The sequence below is a fragment of the Notamacropus eugenii genome, chromosome 2 (assembly GCF_028372415.1).
Source record: "Notamacropus eugenii isolate mMacEug1 chromosome 2, mMacEug1.pri_v2, whole genome shotgun sequence".
NCBI lineage: Eukaryota > Metazoa > Chordata > Mammalia > Diprotodontia > Macropodidae > Notamacropus > Notamacropus eugenii.
The window spans coordinates 287,570,387-287,577,122 of NC_092873.1; positions in this window are offsets into that span (position 1 = coordinate 287,570,387).

Below are 6,736 nucleotides of genomic sequence, written 5' to 3' on the forward strand. Positions count from 1 at the left end.
TTCGGCGGTCCGCCACGCCCCCTCCGCTGAACCTCGTCCTCATTGGCTGCTGCCTGCCGGGCCTCTCCGGCCCTTTAGGTTAGTTCGCAAGTCCGTCTCGCCGCTGCCACTCCCCATTGGCCGGCGTCGCCTCCAGCTTCGGGCGTCTTCGAGTCGGACGGGGGGGGGGGGGGGGGGCGCGGAGCCGATTGGCCAAGCAACGAGGCTTTTCCAGGGGCTTTTGTGATTGGTCTAGAGAGGCTGAGGTCATCGCTCCCCCTGCCCAGCGTATTCGTGGCCAGGCTCGCAGAGTTAGCACTGGGGGAGACCCGGGAGAGGCAGCGGTCCTACCACCCGGACCTGGCCTTGGCGGCTCTTCCCCTCCCCTCACCCCTCCCCGTCCCCCTCAGTTGGGGTGCCGAGCCCTTCCCCCCCGCCCGGGTTATCTCTAACTTCCTTCTGGGGCAAAGTCTGGCGGGGGCGGGGGTTGGGGGATGGGGATGGGGTGGGAGCTGTTAGCGCAACCTACAGAACTCTCCGGGGCGGGGAACGTGATCGAGTAGCCCGCAGCGGGCCGGAGGGGGCGGCCCGCTCACCAGCCGGGCCTCAGGTTCCACCCCAGCCCAGCCTCAGCCGCTGCTGCGCTGCAGTCCGGGCTCCCCAGCCGGGCAGAGGAGCTCCGCCTAGGCCTGAGCCTGCTTGCCCAGCCTGCAGAGCCGGCCCCGAGACTCCATGGCCGCCTGCCTTCCCTGCGGGGAGCCCCGACTCTGACTCTCCCCAAGGGGGGGATGGCGCTTCGGGCTACACACGGGGGAAAGGGGTCGCCTGCATTTTTCACTTCTGGGTGATCAGCTTCCTGCCTCCACTCTGGCTCGCAGACGGGGTTCCCCGGCCGTCCCGCAGTCCGATGTGTCCAGGGCACAGCAGAACCAAAAACTGCACCGCCTCCTTTCGCTCAGGAATTACTCGTACGAGCAAGATGCTCAGAGGTGCATCTCAGGTAGAACCGGTTCTCGGTCCTTCTGTCTGCCGACCCCACCCTTACCGTGAGAAAGCTGCTGAGCCTTTAGGTGCCTCCCCGCTTTCCCGACGTGAAGAACCCAAGAGGAAAAGTGCAGCATGATGGGGAATGTGCAAAAGCATATCAACCACATCAACTCCCATGTAGGCGAAGGTAATTGCATGGCGAAAGGTGACTCTCCCTCCCCACCCGTTAGCAGTGAATCTTAATGAGAAACAATTAATATAAGCGTATTGGAGATGTTTGTGACAAAATTCTTTGGTAGTTTAACCAGAAAACAAAAACTACGCGCGGATTTCCCAAAATAACAGAAATGTAATATTAATGTGAAGACATGCTTTCAAACCGAGAACTGAAGAAAACTGAATCAAAGTCTGCAGTTGCTAGGCACAAAAAGATAATGCCTGTTGACAGACTCCCTGGAAGGCAGAACACTTGGACGGAAAGCGTCAATGACATCCCCTCCCCCCATTTAACACTTTTAAATCTGTACGAACTATGAAGTAGAACACAAGACAGCGAGTATTAGTAGCCATGTGATTAATGGAGGGTATAAAGGATTATTTCTTTGTTTGGGTGACACTCAAGGATGAATGGGCTATTGTCTGTCTTGGGGGAAAAAACAGTGCCACCTCCTGGAAAGATCATCAAAGTACATGCTTACTTTTTATTAAATATAATTTAAGTCAGGAATTCATTTGTTCAGCATAAATTTAGCCCTAAGGTATTTACTTTAAAATTCAAGAATCTTACAATGATCTGTACCTGTACTTGGCATTTACCAAACAGCATGACGGTAGTGAGAAAAAGAGGAGAGGAGAAAGAAGGAAGGGAAAGGAAGGGGGGAAAGGAGGGAGATGGAGGAAGGGTAGACAGGCTGTGGAGGCATTTCAAATCCTGCCCTCTGATGCTTAGACTTTGACCAAGTCACTTAACCTCCCTTGGCCTCATTTGCCTCTATTATAAAAATAAGACGGTTAGCGTTGAAGGTCTCTGGGATCTCTTTTAGCTTTATGTATATGATTCAATATATAAAGCTAAAACATAAAAAACTAACAGTAGTATGTGATTTGTCCCTTCATCTGGAGTTTAAACTCCTCAAGGGCAAGGACATCATCTACTTCTTTGTCTCCCCTACAATGCCTTACACAGAGCAGATACTTAATCTTTTTTATTATGACCTTATTTTAATTTTTTATCTATTTTCAGTGTTCTACAATCACTTCCATATATCTTAGATTTTTTCCCCTCCCTCCCACTCCTTCCCCCCTCTCCCCGAGACAACATGCAATCTTACATAGGTTCTACATATACATTCCTATTAAATACATTTTCACCTTGTATTTAACAAATCTTTACTGTATTTTTGTGATTTCTTACCTAGTTTTAATCACTGAGTGAGCTTTTACTGACCTGGGAAAGATCTCAGCTTGAAAAGGCCAAGGTCCCTCACAGCGTTTGGGGCCATCTTCAGTCCTCCTGATCTATTTCTTGGACCCAGAGGACCCTAAATGAGAAAGTGAGGTTAGTGACTTCACACAGCCCTCTCTCACTTAAATCCAATTAACTTGCAAGTCATGGCATCACTTTCCTGATGCCATGGTCCTCTTCAAGAATGAAGGACAGACAACAACATTTTTGTTAACAATTTGTAAATATTACATATTTCTTTTCAACATTTCTTTTATTCAGTACAAAAGATGAAGAGTCAAAAATTAATTACACTTTTATTCAGTATATTCAGTATACTGTAAGTTTCCACTTTATTTGCTTAGTCAATCAGATTGTCCAGAAAGAATTCAGGGGGCAGAGGTTCTCCTAGTCAAGAGGGCTTTATTGTCATAAAAGCAAGTTCTTAGGAGCACTAGCAGCCTAAGAAAAGATAGGGGCTTACTTTTATACACAAGTTTTGGGCACTCAGCTAGGGGGCAGGGATGTGCTCCTACATGGGCAGTTAACCATAGGGAAGGACATCAGGAAAGGGGAAGCAGGTAGGTAAGGAGAAGCAGGTATGTTAGGTACTTTATAAAACACTTCAGGCAGGGATATGGTCACAAAACAGGCAACTTAACTTGCAACATTCAAGAATATGGGCACAAACTATAGGGGTTAGTCAGGTACACAGAAAATAGCAAGGTTTTCTTGTCAACAGAGAGAGCCTCCTATTACTGAGCAGATTTAGATTTAGGCAAGGCTCTCATTGCTGGGCAGAAGTCAGAAACATCAAAAAGATACAAAATAATTTTATTCTCTATTCAAACTTATACTTTTCCCCAAGATAATTTTGCCAAGTGAATGAGTAGATGTGGATAACAAAGAGCTTAAAACATTTAAAGCTAATGGACATTGTATAGTTCTGTCAACTCAATAGTTCTAAGAGTCAACATGAGAAAATCTTAAATATGGAATTGTTTGACATCAGAGTCTGTCCTATTCAAAAAGCCTATGTAATTATTTAAGGTATAAAGTTCACTTTGGATTTAGTGGTTGCACTATAATAAAAAATGAAGCACCAGGCATTCAAAGGGAACTCATAAAAACATGAGCTATATACAGTTTATAGCAATGGGCTAAGTGCTACTCCTAGCTCACTGTCTTCTTCTCTAATTAGAGCACAAGATCACAGACACTCTCAGAATTTCTCACCTCTCCTCAGAGGGGTGAGATGACTTTGATAATTTCTATCCTGGCTTTCATTCATCTGCAAATCACTCACAGCAATCTACAACTGCAACTGAGATGGATTCATTCAGGAGGCGGAGCCAAGACAGTGAAGTGAGAGCAACTATTCACCTAAGCTCTAAGACAAACTCCTTCAGATACCTAAAAGAGAATCTGAACCAATTTTGGAGTGGCAGAATCCAATAGAAGACGAACTAGCAGATTTCCAGCTTAAGACAGACTGGAAGGTTGATGGGAAGGATCTGTTTCGCAGGGCTGGAGGAGCACACAGCATACCAGCCCACCCAGGCAGGGCCAAGCAGGAAGCCCCAGGGAGTCTGAAGTGAACTGTGGAATCTGGGGCATATCAGCCCAGGGTGGAACCCAGCGAGAGAGAGCCTGGAGCCCCAGGTAACTGCAGCAGCCGCTCCTGAGACTATCAGCCTGCAGATTAAATGTCTGTAAGTCACCTACTTGAACTTCTGGGAGCCAAGATGGTGGCATGATTGGTAAATACTTTACTCCTCCCCTTGTTGACCTTGAAAAACTCATAAAGTATTTCCCTAGGAAAAATCCTAAACAGTGGGAGCAGCCAAAGGGTCAAACAGTCTCTTAGCCTGTGAGGCTAGGAAAATTGCGAAGGGGAATCCCTCTTGCTGTGGCTGAAGGGACCAGTGCAGGACTGGAGCTGTCCCAGACAGCCCCACCTCAGCAAACCAGGAAGAGATCCTGAGCCCCAGGGGGCTGGAGCCCATAATCGCCAACACTAGGACCCCGGGTGTGCCTCAGCACCCCAGGGGAATCAGGAAGACACTAGCACAGACAGGATCACCAACCATTGAGCTTGCCTATGCTCTAGCTCAGCAGAGGAGACCTCCTGTGGCCAGACCACCCCTCCTCCACACTTAACGCAGCTAGCTCCAGGGTAACTCCAGGGAAACCCAGAAAGACTTCACCTGGCCTCTGCTTTGGCACACCAGCCAGGTCAGCACCAGGTAAGCTGCAGCATTTTAGCTTCTAGCTGAAAGAACTAGACACCACAACACACAAAACCTCAAGTTTTAGGCACAAGAACTGTGGGACAGAGCCCCCTGTGCCCCAGAAGCAGAGATCTACTTTTAAAGCCAGGAAAAGGGTGATCTTCATGAGTAAAAAGCAAAACAGAAAAGAAAAGACCATAGAATCTTTCTATGGGGACAAGGACCAAAATACAAATACCAAAGAAGTCAGTGTTGAGACTGTACTCCCATCTGAAACTTCAGGAGGGAATATGAGCTGGTCTCAAGACCAAAGAGCATTCTTGGAACAGCTCAGAAAGGATTTTAAAAGCCAAATTTGAGAAACAGAAGAAAAACTGGCCAATAATTTTAAAAATATGAAAAAAGAATTCACTGAAGAGAACAGCTCCTTAAAAAGGAAAATTGGACAAGTGGAAAAGGAAGTACAAAACCTAACTGGAGAAAATAACTCCTTAAAAGGAATAATTGGACAAATGGAAAAGGAGATGCAAAAGTTAACTGAAGAAAACAATTTAATAAAAAAATGGGATGGATTATTCATTCATCAAATATAATACATTAAGCTGAGCTAGGCCCTGGGAGAGCAAGTTTAAGCCAGGATTTCTGTCCTCATGGAGCTTACAGCTAGGGATTTCAAGTTCTTTGAAGGCAAGTCATTGAATAAACATTTGCTTAATGAATTACTCAACTGTAAGCCATAAGTTCCCAACCAAAGAGGAATAAAAATGTTAAGATAACATAAAGGTTTCAACTTTTACCATTTACTGGGAAAGGAAGATGAACGTGAAGAGAGAAATTAATCCAGAAGGTAGTGGTATAGTAAAGCATCTCTTTAGAATTCCATCCTTTTGATTCCAAATTAGGTCATTCCTGTAGTTTCCAAATGTAATAAAAGTTACTGTATATAGCAACTTGGTTGCTGCTATTGTGTAAACTTGAGCAAGTAAACCTCTCTAGGCCCCATCTTCATAAACTGTAAAAAGGTTAGACTGAATGATCTGTAAGGGTCTTTCTGTAATCTATTATAATTTTATGCAAGAAATCAGGTTCAGATTTAGTTTCTTCCAACAATCAGAACCAACATTTTAACATTTATTCACTGATTATTTTCCCCAGGACTGTGATTTCATCTGTGTATAGTATTCCCCAGTAAGAAAACTTTGACTACCAATGCAGAGCAGCAATTGTTTAATGATTTTATAATCTGAAGAGTTGCCTAGATGGGGTAGGGAAATCTATCTTGCTGTACAGGAAAACAGAAAGGAAGGGTATGGGGGGGAGGGGAGTGAGGAAAAAGGCAGACTGGGGAAAGGGTTAATAAGAATTCATGACATCTTGGGGTGGGGGAGAGAAATGGGGAGAAAATTTGGAACTCAAAATCTTGTAGAAGTGAATGTTGAAAACTAAAAATAAATTAGTAACATGAAAAAATGATAATAAAAAATAAAATTCTAAGAGTTGCCTAGGACAGTGAGTTTAAGTGACTTGTCCAAAGCCAGTACATATTAGAGGCAGGACTCTGACCACCTCTTAATTCAATACACCGTTCTCCTGCTTAGAATTCTTCTAACATTCTTAATTGATGCTTCCTTCTCTAAACACTTGAATACATACCTCAGAGCCAAGGAAACAATTCTGAGGCTCCCAGAATCAATCAACTCTCCATTATCCACAATTATTCGGTTAATTTTTCATCCTTTTATCCTATTTTCTACCAAATGCAAGGGTCCCCTCCCAATAACTTTTGGATATCCAACGCTCTGCTCTATTGATAATTAAGCTCTGAAGAATGACCTAATTCTTTTCATAATTTGATTAGATTCCAATGTTAGAAAGACCAGAATCATGAATTTTATCTCGAGTCAATTAGTATTTCACAAAAATAGTTACCAGATTATACTCTCTCAATAGCCAGCCACCTTATATTGTTTATCACAAGGGAAAACAAGCCCCAAAGTAGTAAATGGGTTATCACTTTCCATCATGATCATTTGGGTTAACTGGGGATGTGAAGGAGAGGTGACCAGATCACTACTATCATTTTCCTAAGATCCAT